At 37.9% G+C, this 23,155-nt stretch overlaps 1 protein-coding gene across 1 annotated transcript in view; it reads left to right on the plus strand.

The window, feature by feature from the left end:
• DLG2 (discs large MAGUK scaffold protein 2) overlaps positions 1 to 23,155 on the plus strand; it is a 2,041,254-nt gene that overhangs the window by 925,061 nt on the left and 1,093,038 nt on the right. The window lies entirely within an intron of this gene.

Raw genomic sequence — 23,155 nt, forward strand, 5'->3', positions numbered from 1 at the left:
AGGAATCAATAGTAGCTAATACAAGCTAGCAGTTATTGAGTGCTCACTACGGGTTAGGCACTATTCTAAATACTTGTGTGAATTAACTTATTTCATCTTCAATATAACTCTTTAAAAAAGGTATTATCATTATCTTCATTTTACATATGGTGAAGTTGAGGCACAGAGAAGCTCAATAATTTGCTGAAGAATGGGCAGCTGAGAGGCAGAAACTGGTGTTCAAATTCAGGGAGCCCTTAAGACCTCATCCAGCTCTGCCAGTTCAACCTGTTTGTTATCTTGGTTCCCCTACCTGTTTTCCCACAGAGAAGAGTGATCACAAGTAAAAGTCTTGGAATTTTTTTTGAAATTTGTAAACTTTTTCAAATTTTATTTTTTATTGAATTATAATTGATTTACAATGTTGTGTGAGTTTTAGGTGTGCAGCAAAGTGATTCAGATATATATATATATATATATTCTTATATATATATATATATATTCTTTTTCATTTTTGGATTCTTTTTCTTTTTTAGATTCTTTTCCCTTATAGGTTATTACAAGATATTGAGTATAGTTCCCTGTGCTATACAGTGAAACTCTTAGAATTAAAAGAGCTCATAGGCTTATCTTCAGGAAACTAAGAGAATGAGAGGTGATGTGGGATGTCAGGCTGGAGGGAAGGGGAAACCCAAGGAGGACGTGTAGTGAGCTCCCTGGGAGAGAGAGTTACACTGATTCCAGGAAGGGAGTGAATGTATCCAGATGAAAGAGCTCAGAAAGCTCTGGTTCTGGGGAAGAACACTGGCATTGAGCAACCAAAGGCCCACCTGCAGCCTCGAGTAGCCGACAGACATTAGCCTACAAGTCCAGGAGCATGGGGTTGGAGTGTTAGTAGTGAGCCCCATGACTTCATTGTTACCTTGGAAATGATTTGTCAAATGCTTCCACATACAGTTTAAAACCTTGGGGTCAAGTGAACCTTTATAGTAAATATTAAAATTGTCAATATTGAAAGTTAACAACAGCTGTTATTTGTTTATACTTTATTTATAGAAGGCTTAATGATTCCTTGGTTTTACAAAATAAACATAATCAAAAGGTCACTTTTTAGCCAGAAACAGATATTTGGAATATGCCACAATCATATTGTCATTTTCAAAACATGAAAAAATATGTTCAGCCCAAAAAAATATCAATGAAGCAAAAAATTATGGCTAGTTGAACAATTTCCAAAACTGATATTCTTTCTTAGATTTACTCTAATATCAGAATAAAGTGTCAAAATGAGCAACTTTTTCCAAACACTAGGGTCTGGGATACAGTCATTACAATATTGGTTTATTAAAGGAGGAAGCTCAAAGGAATAAGAAAGGACTCATAACATGCTTGATAGAATAACTAAATTAAAAGCTCAAAGAGAGCTAAAACCTAAAGCTGACTATATTCATGCAGATGCCATCTAAGATCACACTGGGTAGTTTCAGATTTTATCAGTGGTCCTCAGGTTGGATATGCCTGTGCAGTAATGGAGGTCCTTGAGTTAGCATCAATATTTCAATATAAATATGCTGGTGGTAACATCCAGCCAAGCTAATGAAGGCATCATGTTTTATCTTGGAATTCCATTAGTAGAAAGCTGATGACACGCTGATCAGAAACTCTTAAGTTGCTGAACACATACACACAGACACACATGTACATGCACAAATATCAAAACAAATTATTTCTCAAGATAATAGAAGTTCTATCTTGTGATAAATTATGAAGTCTCTAAAATTTTTGATTTCCTCTGTCCCTTCTAGTTCATACTATAGTTCTATGATTTAATTTAAGCTAAATTTTGTTATGGGTAAAGTATAGACATTGGAGCCAGATAGACAAAGGGGTATATGTGCCATCATTTTGTTGTTTTTTTACCTTAAGTGATCGCTCATCTTAACTTCTTTGAGTCTGAACTTCTTCCCTTGCAAAAATGAGAATGATGCTTATTTTGTCACGTTGCTGTGGGATAGTGCCTGGCACGTAGTAGATACACTCAAAATACTGATTTCATTTCTTCTTCCCATCCTTTCAGTGGTGCTAATAACCACTGAATTTTACTGAAAGTAAAATTATCTATGTATATTTCTTTTTCACTTTTCAGCTGGGGCCAAGGACATACCTGGACTATGTAGGAGGTTAAACAAAGGTCACAACTGATGTTCTGTTCATTTTTATTACTCTTGTTGAAATTGCTTATTCGTAATCTGGCAGGATTTCAAGACGATGGATTGAACAAGCACATCTAATAGTGAATCAAAATGAAAGTGGAGGTTAAAGCTATTAAAGATGAAATCATCCAACCAGGCAAAGAGATTTCCATTCTAGTCCTCTAAGGCAAACATAAGATTGAGAAACTAGGTAGAACACAGTGTAGTTAAGAAAGGCATTGATGTCATTACCAGAGGCTAAAGGAGCTTCATATGGACATGTCTTAAATTTTTAACTTTTTCTAAACCTCACAAAAATTTGGAGTTTTTCTAGGAAATACGATAAGAATAAAATTTGTACCTCTTCCTGTCCATGCTCTGAAGAGCCTGCATTATAAACCAGAAGTTTCACACTAAAGTCATCTTGGGCCATGGACCTCAGATCTAAACCAGAGTAGAATCACTGGCCACAGAGAGAGGTGAGGTGTCTGGAGAGTAGTGTCTCACACTTTTTCCTTCGGCATTTCTTTCCTTTGAACCCAAATTTCCTTCAACAAGAAGAGATGAAATCATCTTTTTCTGAGTGTTGTCTCCCTTAGATCCCAAGCAGCTGGCCTTACCCCTGCCCCTGCAGTGTCGGGTTTTAGTTTCTCATGCTGTTTAAGCACCTGCACTTTCAGAGATCCATGTGAATTCAGCTCAGTTCCTCTGGGCATTTATCAAGCCCCTTCTCTGTGTTAGACCCTATGGGAGATACTGAAAATTCATTAGTCAGTGTTATAGCCACTGCTCTTAAGTTGCTCACTGTCTAGCATCAGAGCCAGGTAATTAAACAGTCATTCAGTTCAATATGAACCATATTGGGATAGAGCTATAAACCACATACTGGGTTCCAAGGAAAGAATTATCACATAGCCTGGGGATTTGGGGAACTCTTTATAACCTCCTTTGTAATGCTTGTAGGGGAAACTCTTTGAAACCTTCTCCAGGTGGCCTTCTCTGACTCCCCTTGTGGCCTGTCCTTTGACCTTCAAAGCCCACTGGAGCTCTCTCTGTTTGAGCACTTACTATACTTCTGTTAATTTGTCCATTCAAGTGGGCACCCCTTGAGATTAGGAACCCATGCATGTGTCCATGCATGTCTTGGATATCATTTGGAGTACAATTTTGCTAATCCTTGTGGTTGTAATTATTTCTGGGCTACTTTCCCTAAAGGCTCAAAAGTTGTATCTGAATCTTTGATTTTCACACACGTACATTGACACAGGCAACTCACTTAGTTGTTCAGCAAATGCCAGCATAGTTCTTCCCATGCCTTTAGTCCCATCTTAGGGGGAGTTACTTACCCCCTCTCAGCTTCAGTTTCCTCATCTGTAAAATGAGGGAGATGATGGAGTTCATAAAGGAATTAAGTGAAATAATGTGGGTGAAGACTTACTTTAATGCCTGGAATATAGTAAGTGCTTTTATCTTTGTTTTTAACTATCAAGTTAAGGTTCTATACAAAATAATGAGAGAAGTGTATAGTTGGAGAGAAAGAAGAGAAATAGTCTGTCCTTGTATATTTATAATTCAAATCATCTGTGTAACTAACAAATATGTATTAGGTATTGATTGTGAGCAAGGTGCTCAAAGTTCTAAATGCTTCAGTTTTCCATGAATGCTTGTACATTCTTCACATTCCTCTTTAAGCATTTGCTAGGCAAGAAATTAAGACCACAGTGGATGTGGGGTTTTCAGGTTAAAGGTCAGATGTGGCAAAGTGTATCACTGTTGACCCCAGAGGAGGGTGGGTGTAGAACAGAGAAGGGCTCGCTGTGCAGCCCTCATGAGAGAGGTTAGCACTGGGCTTTCTGCAAGCAGCTGCCCGATAGTCCTTTTCATACAGGCTACATCCAGGCTGTGGGTTTTGAGACTGAATATGTTGATCTGTGTCTTCAATTTCTGCTTCCTGGGAAGAGCCAGAGAAAAGTTTTTTTGTATTTATTTTCTCTGAAGAACTTATTAAGAAAACTAAAGCTTTGTTTTCTTCAAAGGATCAGCTTCTCGCTCTGTGCAGAGGTCCCCATTCCCATCTTCCCCTCCAGTGGTTCCTTGAATTGTTATGACCCTCCTGTGAGCCTCTGGATGGCTCCTGTAATCTTCATCTATCACCTTTTCATGTCCTTGTTGGTTTTGAGGTTTTTCAGCATTTCTCCATTTTCTACTCTGATGCTGTTTCATTAAAGGGCCTGTGTAAGCGGATTGAGAAAGAGTGGGTTCTGCTAAAACTCTTAATGCTGGTGAGACATAACCTTAGCTTGTAGCTCACTCTGCAAAACTCAAAAAGCAGCCAGGGAAGGAGATCGCCATTCATTCATTTATTCATTTGACACATATTTTTAATACTTTCTGTGTGTCAGGTGCTCTCCCAGCAAACGGTATCAAAAGAGAGGAAATTTTTAAACCAAAAAGGATGTCAGAGATCATCCGAGAGGAAGAGAGAACCAGGGAGAGGAAGTGGCTCATCCAGGGCCACGCAGTTGACTAGAAGCAAAGCTAAGTCTCAAACCCAGGTTTCTGAATTCAGATCTCCTGACACACTCTTCATAGGTGTTTTAATGATTAAGCTGCAAAAAATGCCTTAAGTGCAAATAGGGCAGTTGTGCAGAGCTTTTTTGTTTTATCTATCTATCTATCTATCTTTCTATCTACGTTTCTTTAAGAGAATATGGCTAAATGTGCCAGTGAGCTGGGCCTCCCCACTACACTACTTCAGTTTCTGTGGTGAGGCAGCACACTGCTCTAAGGTGACTTGCTTTCCTTTTTAGAGTTGCTTTTGTTATCCCACTTGATCCAGATCCACTGGGACCACAACAGTTGAGACAAGGCCAGTGTGTGTATGATTTACTCAGCTCCTGTGTACTAAAGGTGGCCCTAAAGTTGTATGTTTCTAGTAAATAAGCCTGATCCAGAACCAAACATCCATCCATCCATCATTCAACAGTAACAATGAAAACGTAATGAGCATCTACTAAGTAACAGTTTCTATGTAAATATATAATGAAGAATAAGATACAGAACCTACCTTTAAGGAACTTATTTCTTAACAGATAATTACAATATAGGGTGAAAAAAATGCTATGATAAACTTTTACGCAATGTTGTAGGAGACTCGAGGACAGGCCCCCCTATTGGTATCTGGGGAGAGAGGAAGAAAAGGTGGACAGGAGTATTTTCTGAAGTAACGAATGAGCTGTATCTTAATAGATGAATAGGAGATACTTAGACTAAAAAAAGAAAAATGTGTAGCTGTGAGTTGGGATGGTGGGAAGAGGAAGAATATCCCGGAGAGAGGGAGAAAGATGGAAAAAGGCACACAGCAGAGTCATGGTAATGGCCAGTAGTTAAGTGTGGCTAAAATAAGTGATCCAGGAAAAGAGGAAGCATTGCAGATGTTGTTGGGACCAGATCAAGAAGAGCTTTGTATAATATGCTGAGAACTCTGAATTTTATTCTAAAAACAAAGATGAGCTACTGAAGGATTTCAAACAGGGGAGTAATTCAGTCAATTATACATTTTAGAAAAATTATTCAAGCTGCAGTATGGAGAATTGATTGGAAGGAGTTCAGAATGATTACTGTTAAGTAGTCCCAGACTTTCTCTAAGTGGATGCACTGTTCATGTATGTGCATCATAAACATTATTTGAATTCTGCACAGCCAGACCGTCTTTCCACCTCAAGAGTAGAGTCCCATTTAAGGCTTAGGAGCTTGCCCAAGGGTGGAGCTGTGGAATTGCTAAAAAATATTTCATAGTTGCTGGTTTTTGAACAAAGTGTACATTTATTCTGTTGTTTTATTTGTAAATCAAGATAGATTTTTATTATCCAGATAGGAATCACCTGAAATAAAACTGAAAGAAGTGAAAATTTGGGAGTGTTGTCTTTTCTGAGCTAGAAGAAACTTTAAAATATGGCCAGATTTCTAGTGGCATCTAAAAAGGTTAAAGGAAAAGCCCAAGCCACAAAGCCTAAAGCTTGAGTTATTAAATAATTTCAACATTTACCTTCAAGGATGGCTTAACTGGGTTAGAAGAATGATCTGAAAATTTGCTTGGATGATCTGTCCTCACTGCTAGACATGATTCACTTAGTAGAAGTGGAGCACTTCATTAACATTTTAAAAAGTTTGTTTTATTCAAATAGAGTTGATTTACAATGTGTTAATTTCTACTGTACAGCAAAGTGATTCGGTTACATATATATATATATATATATATATATATATATGTATATACACACACACATATATATATATGCCTTCTTGTTCATATTCTTTTCTATGATGGTTTATCATAGGATATTGAATATAGTTCCCTGAGCTATACAGTAGGATCTTGCTGTTTATCCATTCTATATATAATGGTTTGTATCTGCTAATCCCAAACTCCTAATCCATCTTTCTACCTCCCAGCCCCTTGGCAGCCACAAGTCTGATCTCTATGTCTGTGAGTCTGTTTTGTAGATAAATTCATGTGTCATATTTTAGATTCCACAAATAAGTGATATCATACGGTATTTGTCTTTGTCTGACTTATTTCACTTAGTATGATAATCTCTAGGTCCATCCATGTTGCTGCAAATAGCATTATTTCATTCTTTTTTATGGCTGAGTAGTATTCCATTGTACATACGTACCACATCTTCTTTATCCACTCATCTGTCGATGGACATTTAAGTTGTTTCCATGTCTTGGCTATTGTGAACAGTGCTGCTATTAATTTAGGGGTGTGTGTATCGTTTTGAATGTTAGTAGTTTTGTCTGAACATATGCCCAGAAGTGGGATTGTTGGATCATATGGCAACTCTATTTTTAGTTTATTGAGTAACCTCCATGCTGTTTTTTCTTTAGTGGCTGCACCAATTTACATTCCCACCGGAAGCTGGAGCACTTCAGATTGAAATCTGACTTCAGGCCTTATTATTGTAAATGTTCCTCTTAGCAACATTTGTAAAACATATTCCAGGGTATGTCTTCCTTTTCAGAGAGCTTCACCTTACTCTGAAAGGGAGAACTCTTTTTTTCTAGGTCAGTTGACTTCAAAACCAGAAGAGTCCGTTGAGGCTCGTATTTCTAATATTTTTTTCCTTCAAACATGATAAAATAACCTGTAATTTTAAAGATATTATTTGAGAGAGTTAGAGCTACCTCTGTGGAATGTCTTGAAAAAGACTTTGATATGGATGTTGGTAGGATTTCCTGAGTCTCTGCTGTTCTCGATGACAAGTGCTAAGCTTTTGATAGACTGAACTCCGAGTTCCTGTATTTGAAGTCTGGTATAAATATTTCAACAGCAAACTTCTGTTTGGCAAGTTGGCATTCAAGTCTGATAGTGGGCAAGGCTTTAGGCAAAATTGTTGAATATGAATAATATACTCCTGTCACTGGTTCAGATAGGGACTGGGGTGTGACATCAAGGAAGGGTAAGTGAAATAATATCTATTGAACACCTAGTATGCCAGGGCAGTTACCTCTTCTTTTTTTTTTTTAATATTTGAATTTTATTTTATTTTTTTATACAGCACGTTCTTATTAGTTATCAATTACCCCTTCTTTAATTTAATTGTCATAATAATACTAAGGAGCATAAGTTGTTAAAAAGAATTTTATCAAAGGAAAAAGTGTGTCAGAAAAGCAACTTGTCTAAAATTATACAGCAAAGAAGTGACAGAACCAAACCGTGTGCCCAGGTCAATCTCCCAATCCGTCTTCTTTTTACTATTTCATGCTGCCTGAAATAGTACCAGCTGATACCTCATCTTCCTGGCACCCATTTAAAAACTTTCTTTTCAGTGAAGTTATTTTTTTAAATTGTAATTGCTGTCTTTTTATGTGTACGTGTTGCGACTGGGAGCAGGGCGGTTGGTAATGAAGCACGTCCTATTGTAACATAAACTTCGAACTTGCAATTGGTTATGGTCTCCTGAGGCCCTGGGATACCTTGAAGTTCTCGGTTTCTCTCATATACTAAGCTATCACCTCATTTGATCACTGTAACAAATCTATGAGGACACTTAGTTACTGTGACTCTTTCACAGACAAGAAAGCAGGATCAGTAAAGTTGTATTGCTATGGTACATATTAAAGTGGATCTCTGACTAAATCCTACATTGTTTTCTCTATAGTGTATTTCATTCTTCCCCAAACTAACGTAACTAGGTCAGAAAATGTTATTATTTTATGTCCCGTCTCCTTAACTGCCTTTTTACGTTCATTCACTTCAGTTTCATTCGTTCAACAGGCATTTATTGATGAATTGAATGTCTTTTATAGGCCAATTGCTGGTTTTGGCCTGAGACAAATAAGAATGAAAAAGATAGAGAGTTCCTACCCTACAATGAACACACACAACTTAGTGGATTATTTGCAGTATGCAACCTGCAGTTACTTTTGGTAGCCTTGATACTCCATGAAGATAACTCATAGGAGAAACAAAACATGTTTTTGTGAGAGGAAAGCATTTGAGAAACACCCAGACTGAGTTCACAGGATTGGCCCCATATTTCCTAAATCCAACAGACAAATCAAACAAATGATAAGGTAGCACTTGTGACTGGCTGTCACCCTATATCAAGAGAAGAAGGAACAGTGAGTGCAGGTGTTGAAGAGAACAGACAGTGAAGCCAACCGCTGGAGACCCAGAGCTTTCTTCACTCCCTTCCTCCTGACCCAGAAATTGCTAGAACATGGAGAGTTAAGCCAGCAGAGTTATATTGAGGTGAATCTTTAATGAAAGAAAATTTTCATAATATATCATTCAGTTAAAAATAGCAGGTTAGAAACTATGTACATCATCTTATTCTCAAGACAATCAATATATGTCTCAGGGTATATAAGAAAGACTAATATAGTATTAGTGACTATCTTTCAAAGATAAGATTTTGGATTTATTTTTTTTAATTCTCTTTTTTTGTGAAGTTTCTATAATAAAGTCATTGCTTTTGTCATATAACAAATGCACTTTATTATAGTTTAAAAATTGTTATAAAAATAAAAGCCATGCAGTTAAAAGCACTGCAAATTCCAAAGTAAAATGTACCTGGATTGAAAATTAGACTGAAAATCATAGTAACAGCAAGAGCTATCCAAAACCTAATCTCTGGGCTTAGAAAGGCAGTGAAGAAACTCTTCCAAACAGTTTTTAAAGGAACCTGCTGCTACTTCGAATTATTTACTCAGACCCTGGTTCTTACAGTCCTTGCCCCTGCTCTGTGGACTGTAAGGATAGTCCTGGGTCTGCCTAGGCTGAATAGATGATGTGAGCATATACCATGGCTATATGGTCATGGCGTGGCACTAAGGATGTCTTGATGGGTCAGTAAGGGAAAGGGTTGAGGGTTATCACTCATTCCCTGAGGCTGATAGCCTTCTCAGATAGGACAAGACACCTTGAATGTGTCACCTTCTATATGACTCCAGTTGCCCCAGGAGACAGCAACGGTCTGAGAGGGAACTTTGTCCTCACAGTAACTGTAAGTGGTTTGAACTTGTTTTGTTTTATTTTTAAGACTCTGTGTCTTGTAAGGTTATGGGGAAAAGGTGTGAGGAACTTGATCTCCCTTTACTCTTCCTCTTTGTCTCCCTCCGTTTTTCTTCCACCTCTCCCTGTCTCCCCCTCAGCAGCTCTCCCTGTAACTTTCTCTCTCTCTCTGTTTTTCCTCCTTTTCCTTTCTCTTTCTCAACCATGCCCTTCCCTCCTTCTTTCCACATGCCTTTTTTTCTTTCTTTTTTTTATTTTTGTGAGCACCTACTTTGTCAAGTTCTGTTAGGTACCAGGGACACCAGTGAATAAGACAGGCCCAGTGTCTCTCCATAAAAAATAGAGAATGACAAAAGGGTTGTCAGAACACTTGCAAAATTTTAAAACCCGAGAAAGAATTTGAAATCTTCAAAATTTTTTGCACGAAGAACAGAAACTTTTCCCAGGCACTTCTGCCAGTGTGATCAAATGAAGTCAGCTGTTGAATCTCTCAGTTGGCTTCTAGGAGCTGTCGGCTTTAAGAGCTTGAAGATGCTTCTTCTCCCCAGTGACAGCTCCTAGCATTCTCACAGCTGCTCCCCAAAGCAGGCCGGTTTTTACTATCCCATGTGAATAAGGAACAAAGGGGAGTATTTTTTTACTCTGAAATAATTTTTTAATAATGTTATAGTACCTTTGAACTCTAGTCAGACTCCTCTGGTTTTTTAAATAGTTTTTACAAAAGGGTTGGGGCAGAGAGACTTGCTTTTAAAGGTCAGAATATCCTGTGTCTCAGGAATTAGGAGATTCAGGAAAAGACAGAGGAAAGGTGACACTATAATTAACAGGCAGTTGCAGGAAAGGAAGGATTCATGCTGTGCAGTATGTAATTTGGAAACCAAATGTTCTTGTCAGAGAAACCTGGCCTTGTGCAGAAAGCCAGGAGGGCTGTTCCAGACAAATGGGCTGAGAAAACCTGCTTCGTGTGCTGGCGAACCCCAGTCACCGGTTCCCTTTTCTGGACCACAACCAGGCCATTCATTATTAAATTCAACTCTTCATTTAATAATTATCGATCACGATCTATTCACCAGACACACTGCTGAGTATAGAAACACAAAGATAAATCATAAAAAAATCCTTGCCATCAAGTAGGTCTTTATTTTATAGAGGAGACTGACAAGCATACTGACGTCCTCCTCTCCCACCACCAATCAAGTGACTTCTGAGACAGAAACTTATACAGGTAACCACAAAAGCAGGGAGGTAGAGCTCTTCAAATTGCCCAAGAGTTTGGAGAAAGCTCCTGAGAAAGACTTGAAGTATATCCAGGAAGACTTGCCCAGGTGAACCTGGAGGGGAGAAACATTCTAAGCAAAAGATGTAGCATATGCAAAGTCAGGAAGATGAGCAAGTACTCATAAAATTCAAGGAAATCTACGCAGTTTGTACAATAAGAGTGCATGATAGAGCCAAGAATGGTAGAAGATGGAGCAAGAGATATTTCAGGACAAACTGGAATACAGCCAAGTTAATTAACTTCTATACTGAAAGACTTTTAAATCAACAATTTGTTCACAGGTCAATTTTGTTAAGAAGGGTATAGTCGAAATCCCTCAAGGGCAGAGATTATATAATATTTTCTTTGCATAGCCAGCATGTAATGTAGTGCTTGACATATAGGCACTCAGTAAATGAAGACCTTGGGATAATCAGAGCGTAATCCTTGGCAATGTTGAATTATTGATTCTAAAGGAGAGAGGGAGAGAGAAAGAGGGATATTGAGTTCTTACTGTAGGCCAGGCCCTGTGTTAGGAGCTTTACATATATTTTGCTAATTAATATTCACAATAGTCTCATGAGGTTTTTCATATATATATGCATCTATATGTATATACGTATATACACACATATATCTCGCCATTTTTCAGAATAGGCATTTGAAGCTTTGGGAAGTCAAGTAATTTACCATGGTACCATAGCTAATGTATAACTAGAGGCACGATTCAAACTTAGGTCTGTCTTTCTCTACAGCCTACATTTCTACTTTGAGGTGCAAACCTTTACTGAAATTTCTACTACCATGCTTTGGGGAGAGTGCTGCAAAACGTGCTCATTTATAATAATGAATAATGCGAACTTACACAACCAGTTGATAATTTAATTTTTCTAGTAAATGTAAATTCTGTAGAAGTTCAGGGAAATGGAGTTGAAAATTAGCTTTTTTCCCCTGTATTTTGTAGGTTCGAGAAGCTTTATATTTAACGTACTACTGGTAAATGATACATGAAACAAAATAAATGAATAACAAATGAGACTGTTGAATAAACGACTGTGCATAGCCCTGTGTTTAAAGCAAATGCTTCCGAAGTTGCCAATGTTAGATTGCTTGATGTACTGTGTTCTGGATATGTTAACTGTGTAGTTGATGACTCATTTGGCCTCCAAAGAGAGTGAGAGCATAAATATAACAAATGTGGAGGAGAGAGCGCTTCTAGAACACTGCTTGGAAAACCTTGGATAGTACTAGCTTGGGCTTACTGCCCTGGTAGCTGCCCCCCTCCCATAGCTCCTTTCCTGCCAGTGTAGTGCTGGCCTCCTATTTCCACACCCTGCAGCTTGTTGCTGGTTTTCTAAGCAGCATCTTTTTCAAGTTTTAGGGTTTATAAGGATGTGATCTTTTTTTCCTTCCTTTTGCTCTCAGTTCAGGCCAAACGATTTTTTTCAGCCTTACCTGTCACAAAGCTCTGCTGCCTTCAGACCTCTGACTCGTGGGCAGGGACTGACTCCACCAGCTTTCCGCCCCAGGTCCCACATGCTTCCAAAAGTGCACATTTGCTGGATGAATCAATGGTGTGGAGGAGGATTCCAGATAGAGTGGACCTTCCCACTGCTGCGCGGGCTGCCCACGGCTTCTCTCCCACCCCAGTCTTCAAGGTCCTGAAGTGTGGTATTTCGAAGTGAAGAGAAATCCTGCCCAGGACTTTGTTGCCAGCGGTGCCAGAGAGAAGGGCTCCCCACAGAAAATAATCTGCCTGCTACTCCCCACCATGTAAATTTGGAAACAGTGATGAATTATACATGTGTTCTTTTAAGACCTCCTGGTATAGTTGAAAGAGGGACAATATTTAATATGGGGGCAACACACCTGCCTTCTATATTCATAGTCCTAAAATTAATGCATCTAAATCACCCAAACTAGTCCCAAAATAATTCATCCCCAATAAGCAATAGCACTTACCATTGTAATTATTATAAAACGGATGATGGTAATGAAGACAAAGTAGAGTATATTCTGTGTTTGACATCTAATTCTTTATCCCTGCCCTAAAGCTTTTACTAAATTTCACATTTAAAATGGAAGGGAAAAGAGAAAATATTGATATGATTAGTAGATTTTGCGGTAACGCAGCTGTGATTATTCTCTTATAATCTAAATCAGTATGTAGCCTTTCCAAATTGCATGATTTTCTTCCACATGTTAAGCTGTGGTCTGGCCCATCATGGGAAAAACACAGGGTTTAATGAATTAAGAAAAATAGTCAAAACTTTGGATCATCTCAGACTTCAAATTGTCTATGTACTGATATTTTTAGGCAAATGTCTGCCATTTGAGCCTTAAGTGAAGGTAATCTAGGCCAAATGTGTTTCTGTCTGAAGTTTTAGTACTTTTATAATTTCCTTCCAAAAGAAATGGGGTCTGACTTTCAGCTGGAAGATCTATTTTGTGGATTATAAGATTGTATTCTCAGAGTACCTGGAAGTTATGAGCAGATGTTCTGAGAAGAAACCCCAGGCTTGATTTGACTTCTAGGTGACACTTACAGAGTAACCTTGAGTAGGGAAACTACATAATTAGCCCAGTCTTGATGGGAAGTAGGCATAAGTAATACAGAAACAGCTTGTACAGAAAAATTGGAGCAGACAGTTTTGTAATTCAGCCCAGTTGCTGCTTCCTGTTTCTAGTGCAGTTGCCAGGAATGAATAAAGTAGACTCTGGTAAAGAGTGATTTGTGTGGAGTGGTGTCTTGGCGACATGTAGTGGCTTTGGGGGTGTGGGGGTGATATTAAACTTTAGATTTATAATTCTCAAAATTGTTAAGGGCTTTTGCCTTGGATGAAACATGGATCCCTTCTGGGGGGGGGGAACTACATTGCTTGAGGATTTTATTATGATATTCTTAAGATGGGGCAGTGGTGTGAGTCAGAGGGGAGTACATGTACTATTTGAACTATGACGGTCCTTGGAAATGCTTACGATGAATAAGAGGCAGGATGCCACAGGGAGGATCTTGATGAGCAAATCTTGAGTCCTTACTTTCCGTCTCTGTTAAATGGGAATGGCAATGAGAACCTTGTGGGATTATTGTGAGGAATAACAATAATGGATATGATAGATCTCATACAATGTCTGAGCAATACGTGTTCAATACACGGCAACTCATGGTAGGAGTGATAGCTACAGTGGTCACATTCTGATAGTTGTTCTAATAGTGATAATAAAAATAATAGAAATAAAATAAGAGCAATCAATTGTTCTGTGTTTGCTAAGTTGGAGGCAGTGTGTTGAAGCTTTATATCCATTATTTTAATTATGGAAATAGCCCTTTGAAGTACGATGCTGTTATCATCCCATTTTAGAATTACTTGTAGACATAGTGGTGGTAGGGATGGTGATAGTAGTAATAATAAGAATGTCCTAATAGAATTTCTATCACCTCGGTGGTATAGACATAGGCACAGTATAAATAACAAGACTATATGCACACCAAACTTTCCCAAGCTCTTTCAACAGCAGTACAGTTCTTAGAACCTCGATGTTGTCTCCTGATCTCTTTACCAAATCTTTGACCCAAGCAGAAGAACTGCACATGTGAATGTCTGGTCATAGTCACATTTTTCAAAGGTTATCTATCAGACTTCACCATTCTAGTAAGCATCTCAACTAATGCTCCTTAAGTGTCTACTGTGTGCAAGCACTCAGTATACGGTGGTGGTTGGGAAAAAGCCAGAATTTATTTCAGATTAGTCTAATCATTTGAAATAGGTATATTAGCAGGACATTTGTTTATTAAATACTATGTGTATGCATTGCGTTAAAAACAGATAATCAAGATAATAATCATCAGAACAATGTATGTACGGAAAATTCCTAAGGATTTTCTGGATGAGAATTACATATGGGGTTTAGAACGTGATATTTGGAGTCCAAAGTTCCATGATTAACACTAAGTCACTAAAACTCTGATTTTCTATTTCCTCATCTGTCAAAATGTAATAATATTCCTACTCTACCTTTGCCATACTCTCACAGATTTAAGTGCTACATAAATTATAAAATGCTATGTTAACTTGCAAGTACTATACAAACACTAGGTGTTTTTATTATATGTATCTGGAAAGATCAGGGAAGATTTCATGGAAAGATTTTTCCTTAAACTGAGCTTTAATGATAGGATTTGGATATGGAGAGGAAGAGCTTATGTTGGGGAGATAAGAAAGCATTCCAACTCCTTCTCTTGCAAAGGGATAGGGTCGTCACAGTGATTCTTCTCCACATGGTGAAGGGAACGGCATAAGTAAATACAGGTAAATAGGAAAGCTTAGGATTAAGTTAGTTGGGATATGTCTAGTCATCAGTAGGAAGCCATTCAACAGCAGGCAAAAGAGCAACATAACCAAAGAGCTGTGTTTTGGAGAATATTCTGTCTGTAGTTGATAGGATGCTCTGAAAATCAGAGAAACAAAAATACAGAGTGAGTTAGAAGGCTGGAGTTAATAAGAGCCTGAACTTGGTTAGAGGCTGTAGGAGTAGAAAGGAGGAAGTGGATATAAGAGATAGTACAGTGATTGACCATCAGAGATTGTTTTATCGCTCAGACTCCTCTGATAGACCACCGTGGCCAACACTGATTTGAAAGCGCTTTTGAGGAAGTATCATAGTGGCTGATATCCTCCATTTCCTGCAAAATAGAGCTAGAGCATGACATTCAAATCTTTCCAAGTTCAGGCCTTGGTGTGCCATTTTGACCTTTTAATTAATTGTACGCTATTGCCGTAGTAAATTGTCCGTTCCTCATTCGATGACCCAGTCTGATATCTTTCTTATGCTCTCTCCTCTGCCTGTAACACCAATTCCAACACACGTTGGAATGCTCTCATCCTTCAGTTGGAAGCTAAATAGTCATCTTCCCTGGTATATGCTCCCCGCCTCCACCCCCAGCAGTTAGAATTCCTGTCTCCCTCCTTGAAGCAGCGAACATGTTGCTACCTTCACTGGCCAGAATCAATGTATGCAAAAGTTAGGTTTTACTCTGTAATCAGTACTGACGTTTAAAGTTTTCAATCCATTGTGGGATCAGATTCTTATGAAGGAATCTGATAGCTTTTGGGTTCCATATTCCAGAACCCTTGTGATCAGACCGATCCCACTTATGATACCTAATATCCGTGAGCCAGTGCTGTTGTCGGAGCATGCTGTTCAATCACACAGTCCTGTCAAGAAAGACTATTTCTGGTGACAGACTGAAAATTATACCAAATTATCTATCAAAGTTGTTAGACAAGAAAAAAGTCATTCAGAATAAAGTTACCTTCAAAATACCAATGTTTTTCTCTGACACAAAGGAAGGCACTTCTCTGCCCTCAATCATGCTGGCTTTTCCAAAGGTTGCTTTTGTAGCAAAGTCCCTAAATACAAAGCAGCCCATTCTCTGAAGATAAACCAGTAAGTGGCAAATTATATCAAACAATGCCCTCTGATGTATAACAGGGGAAAGAGGGGTCCCTACCTTTTCACTTACTGTTGGACTTTTAAGAGTCTAATAACAGCTTTAAAAAATCGTTCTATTAATGCAAAATTTCAACAAGCAACTTCCTATGTTATGGGCTCCTCATGCATCCTGGTAGGTAATTAGGATTGTTTTCTACCACTATATGTTGATAGCTTTTGGCTTGGCAGTTTTCTAATCAGACACCCCCTCCCCCCCCCCCCCCCCCATTATCCCACATGCACACACTGTCTCTCCTTCCCTGTTCCTAGGACACAGTTACCACCCGTACTGGTGAGTGTAAGGTCTGCAGCTGCCCACTTTGACTGACTTTCACTTTTGTCCAGCTAATTGCAAATGCTTATTAGTACGAACTGACCAACTGGGCAGTGAGTCAGCCAGCAGCCCCTGCTTTTAGTGCTCTTCCAAATTTCTTGTGTACTTATTTCCCATTTAGCAGGTGTAAAATGTCATTGAGCATTTTGCTTTACTTACTTTGTGTTTTCTGGATGAAGAGTAGTATTGAGGATCTTTTAATATGTTTATTTAGCATTCATGTTTCTGTTTCCGGGAAGTGACCGTTCAATGCTGTTTGCCTATATTTTATTACATTGCCTTTTGTCTTATTGATTTATAGGAGTATTTGATACCTTGTACTGATTCACTATTGATATAAGTGTTGTGGATAGCTTCTCCCACTTTGTAGATTAAGCTCTTGATTTTAATGTAGTCCGATATATCAATTCTTTCTTTATAGTTGGCACTTTCTCTGTCTTGTTTTAAAAACATCTTCCTACCCCAAGATCATAAGGTTATCAAGCTATAACTTTTGTCTTTTATATACTTAAGTATTTCATCAATCTGGTTTTGATTCTTGTGTATTCTTTTTCACAGATAAATAAATAGTTGTCAAAGCGCTATTTATTAAATAGTCTTCCTTCCTTTTCCCTCTAGTTATCTGCACTACTCACTCTGACCTATATTATATTTCTATACTATGTGGGCCTCTTTCTGTGTTATCTATTCTGTTTCATTGGTCAATTTGTGTATCCCTGTGCAAAATCCACATTATCTTAATTAAGATTCTTTATAATTAATCGTGATGTCTAATAGATCAAATTCTTCTACCTTGTTTTGCTTCAGGAGTGTCTTGGCTTTGTTTAGGTTTTACTCTTTCATGTGAATTTTAGAATGAACTTGGAAAGTCCCACAGAAATCTTTTTTGAGGTTACCACTGGAATTGCCTGAACCTCTAAGTCAATTTAGGAAGATTGATCTTTGTCTGATATTGAGTCTTCCTTCTATAAATTTGGATTATTTTGCATTTATTTGGATCTTTTGTGTCTTTCAATAAAGTGTTATAATTTTCTCCATAAATATCTTACATTAAAAAAATATCATTAACTTTGAAAAACTTTTGTAAGATTTTTCATCAGGTTCCTTTATTGTTACTGATAGTATCTCTCCCCCACCCCTTATCTATTGAAAGGAGCATATAATTTTTCTCCCTTACCCTGTTCAAGTGACTAATTACATTGACTGAGTTATAAGAGTTCAACCAACTTTGTATCCCTGGTGTAAGATGTTTTCCTTTTCTTTCTCCCTTCCTTCCTCCTTTCCTTTTTTATTTCTTCCTCTTTTTCTATTTTTGCTTTAATTTCATAATTCTGCTCTTACTATTATCATTTTTCTTCTGCCTTATTTTAGGTTTACTCTGTTCTTATCTTTGTGAATGCCTAAGATGGATGATTAGCTCACCGAATCAGCCCTTTTCTTTCATATTAGCATTAAATACATTTTCCTCAAAATATTTTAGGTACATTGGCATCCCATCACATTTGATATGCAGTATTTTTATTAACATTCAAATAAAACTTTTTATAAAAATTTATTTTATGATTTCTTTGAGCCAAGAGTTATTTAGAAGTTTTTTTTTTCCTTTAATTTTCAAAAATATGGGGATTTTTTTCCTTTCTATTATTGATTTCTAATTTGATAAAATAATGTCCAGGAAAAATTGTATAAATAAATAAATATTCTTTTAAATTTATTTTAGCCTAAAATGTGGCCAACATTTTGCCAGTGTTCTCTCTTTACCTGGAAAAATGTGTTTTCTAATTGTTGGATGTAGGTTTCTAACTATATTCAGTAGGTCAAGTTTGCTAGTTATGTTTTTCAAATCTTCTATACCTTTGCTAAATGTTTCCGTATTTACCCTATCAATAAGTCAATGTGATCAGCTTATAATCTCCCTCTTGGATAGTGGATTTGTGAATGTTCTACAATATCTTCTTGTGTTTCTTTAAACTTTTCACATAGTCATTTTAAGTTATGTATCTGATAATCTTAATATCTGAAGTCCTTGTAAGTCTAAATCTGTTCTTGTTTCTCATGGTGGTCTGTTTCATTATGTCTCCTTAATTGTGACTTTATATTTTTGCTGAACTTAAATAATGGGAATTCTGAGGGTCAAAACTGGGGGGTATTTTCTTCCAGAAAGGATTAGACTTTGCTTTTCAGTAGAGCCAAAGAATTCTTTGGAATTGGGAGTACTTTGGTTTCTTTTGAGGGTTCTTTTAATTTTAGATTTTCATGTTCTGTGATCTCAGACCTGAAAACATTATTTTTCCTCAGGCATCCCTGGCTTTCATTTTCCTACAGCCCACTTTTCTGGTTTTGGTTGACAGGATTTTACTTGATGCTTTGTTATTTGTTTTGGTCTTGCTGATTATTCTCACATTCTTGTGTGTCTGTGATTCATTTAACGTGTGATGGTTAGAATTTATTAGACACAAATGCATTGCAGCAGGAGGCCCACTAGAGTGAGTGCCTTGTGTACAATACTGATGGAAGTGGGAACATTTTAATGCAGATTTTGATCGCATTGATTTCCTGCTTAAAATCCTCCAGTAACCTTCAGGTTTAAGTACAATCTCTTTAGCAAAAGCATTAAGGCCCCAAGGTCATCTCTCTCCCCACCTCTCTTATCTTCTTTCCTTTTACTTACCCATATGAACCTGTACTCTTCTATACCAACATCTTCATAATTTCCTGAATATGACAGACTTTTTAAAGACTCTTTCTGCTGCTTCAGAGGCTTTTTACTATTTATCTATCAGGATACTTCAGCTTTTGAGTTTCAGTGCACAGATCACATCCTTTTTTAAGTGTTTTCTAAACCCAAAGACTAGTTGAAGTGTCCCTCTTCCAAATTCCCATAACCTTTATTTTAGCTTTTCACACTTTTTTTTTTTTTTTTTTTTTTGCGGTACGCGGGCCTCTCACTGCTGTGGCCTCTCCCGTTGCGGAGCACAGGCTCCGGACGCAGGCTCAGCGGCCATGGCTCATGGGCCTAGCCGCTCCTCAGCGTGTGGGATCTTCCCAGACCGGGGCACGGACCCGCGTCCCCTGCATCGGCAGACAGACTCTCAACCACTGTGCCACCAGGGAAGCCCCTATTTTAGCTTTTATAGCACTACATTACTTTCATTGCTTATTTTTTCCATTTTTTCCATTAAGCTCTGAGAGAAAAGGCTGTTTCTTGTTTATTCCTCTATTTCCAGTACATAATATTTAAGGTGATCAAATACGCTAATCTCTTAGTTCTGACAGCTATTACAGAATACCATAGACTGGGTGGCATATAAACAAAAGAAATTTATTTCTCACAGTTCTGGAGTCTGGAAAGTCCAACGTCAAGGCACCAACAGATTCACTGCCTGGTGAGAGTCTGCTTCCTCTTTTATAGATAGCAGTCTTTTTATTGTGTCCTCACATGGCAGAAGGGGCAGGGGATCTCTTCGAGGGTTCTTTTATAAAGGCACTAAACCTATTCATAAGGGCTCCACCCTCATGACCTAATCACCTCCCCAAATCCTCAGCTCCAAATACCATTACATTGGGGATTCAGTTTCAACATACGCATTTTGGAGGAATGTAAATATTCCATCTGTGGCAGCTAGGTTACCCAAAAAAGTCCTGGCTTTCATCTCTGGTTTTCCCAGGGTAATGATTAATAGTACTCACTTTGGTTTTTGAAAGTGCCCACTTTGGGTGTGGAATTATATTTTTATCCTAATAATATCGTTGTTGAACGAATGAAAATATAAAAGAAAGGGAAGGAAGGAGGGATACTTAGAACTGGGCAATGAGATCTGACTCACCTTTCTAGCTACATTTCTTTGTAAAAGTTCTTTAACTCCTTTGTGCTTTCATTTACTCATCTGCAAAAAAGGGGAAAATATCCCCCATCAACTTCAAAGTGAAGCTAACAATAATAAAAACTCTAATGTCTTAAACTTATGTAGTTATTTAAGATTTACTAAGTACCTTCACAAATGTAATTTCATTTTTCTTCTAATGATAGTGCTAGATAGTGAACATTTCCATACTTCCTGAACTAACACTTAAGGTGACCAAGAGCAGTAGTTAGTGGGTGTTCGACGGTTCTGATGACTCCATTTGCTTTCAATCTGCATTTATTGAGAGTCTACTATGTGAAAGGTGCCTGTGTTAGGTACAGAGCTATTGAACTCATCTAAGGAAACTAAAGCTACACTTATTTTTCATTGGTCTCTCCACCCCAGAATTACAATCATGACGCCTAACACCTTCCATGTTATGTAACTCTCACTCAGAGCAATTAGAAATGACAGAACTAATCAATGGGGAAATATTCCATTGAACTGTATCATCCTTATGAGTTGGGTGCTTGCTCGAGTGCTTGGTTGAGTAAGTGTGGCTTTCACTTAAGAGTTCAATCAGTTATGTTTATTTTCTTCTTATTGGATTAACTCATGAAAAATTAAGAATCATGGCAGGGCTCCTATGGCTACTTTGAAAGTCCTGTAAAACAGCAAATGTACATTATAGCACAAGAGATTTAACCCCTGTAGCCGAACTGATTGTCCAGAAGCTGAAAATCACAAGACAGAATAACAGTGATCATTATACATCTTGCATTATGTGGTGTTCTTCATCTTATAAAACTTCCAGTCACATACTCTCAAGATGATTAAACTTGTTAAGTAGACAGGAAGGTATTTTAGAGATAAGGAAAGAAAAAAAGTATTAGTTAGCACTTGTCTGACTCCAAGCTAAATGGTCTCCCTGACGACAGTTTACTGACATGAGATTATTCTAAATGCAAATTTAACCTGCTTTCTCTATTATATAAAACCAATTTCTCTACATTGTTATGAGTTAAAATTCCAACACTGTAACATTTGTCTACAGGCATCTCATGATCTAGCTCCTCCTTGCCTCGCCAGCCTTAATTTTAATCTAATTTAACTTTTTCTTTCACCCGTTATTCCTTTTTACCCCCCACGAGTGTGTCTGTCAGGCTTCCACACCTTCCGTCTTTACTCACACTGTTTCTACTGCTTGCTTATGTTCAGTGTCAGCTCAAAACATTACCTGCTTTTTTAAAGCATCTGCTGACTTTCCTTGCTTTTCCCCAAAGAACTTTTTTCTGTGGTCTCCACAGTCTCTATAGTTCTCTATCAAAAGATAGCACTTACCTTTTTATAAATCTGCTTCTCTTAGCTGGACTCAGTGCCCATTTGTTTCTGTTTTTCTAGCATCTGGCAGAGTTTCAGGCATATAATAGGCACTCAACACATATTTATTGAAAAAATTAATACATGAATGAATAATATATAACGCTATTTACCCTATCTCACTTTATCTGAAACCACTGTTACATATTCATAGTTCTTCACAGTTGATCAAAAGTGTTCATGCCTCTCATTCCATCACAGAAATAACATGAGATGCATAGGCAGGCGAGGGCCTAATTTACAGCTGTGAATAGGGAGGCTCAGGAAAGATAAATGTCTGCCTCCCACTTGGTGACCATATGATGTCACTTCAACCTGAGAATGTATTCTTGCTGCGAGTGCTCTAAATCTGACCATTTTAGCTGTTCTTGGGCAAGGGATTTCCACCATTGATTTAAATGACCGGAGGTAGGAAAGCTTAGAATGGCAGGTTCTAAAAAATCTTGAAGAATTCCAGAGAAGGATTAAAAGCTTTTATTCTGTACTCTTCTCAGCTCATCATTTTATCTTGGCATTTAGGCATTGAGTCTATGGCATTGACGAAAAGCATCAAAAACAATTGCAGAAGCAATAAGAGCAGTTGTTATTCACTTACTTTCTGCAGGGCATCATGTCGACTGTTACATGCCTTTTCTCAACTCTCAAAACCAATTCTTTTCATAGGTACCCTTTTCCTCGCTTTACAGTTGAAGAAGTCGAATCTCAGAGTGAATCCAATACCTTGCCCAAGCCAAATAGCTAGTGAATGGCAGAGCCAGGACTCTCCCCTCTGAAGGGAGCTGGCTAACATCATTAGCCTAGTATGAAATTTTAGAGGTTACTTGCCAAGAACTGAGCTTCTCTTTGATGACTTAGATCACAGAGAGTCTTTTCCTAGCCTGACTTTGATGAACTGCTATCTGGTGTTTGTAAGCTGCCTAATAGTATATATCAGATATAAAATACCAATATTTCCTTCCTGATTTGGTTACCCTGAACATTGTGTGAAGTCTTGGTACCTCAAGAGAGATCAGTTGTCCTGATAGTGTTGCTTGGAGGAATTCAAATTAGATCAAGCCAGTCCCCAGCGTGTCGCACTGCTCCTGTTCAGCCTGGCTGCCCCACAGAACACTGCAGTGCAAACTTGTTCAACAGAATCTCATCACCTTGTAC

This window comes from Tursiops truncatus, chromosome 8, assembly GCF_011762595.2.
Source record: "Tursiops truncatus isolate mTurTru1 chromosome 8, mTurTru1.mat.Y, whole genome shotgun sequence".
NCBI classification, from domain to species: domain Eukaryota; kingdom Metazoa; phylum Chordata; class Mammalia; order Artiodactyla; family Delphinidae; genus Tursiops; species Tursiops truncatus.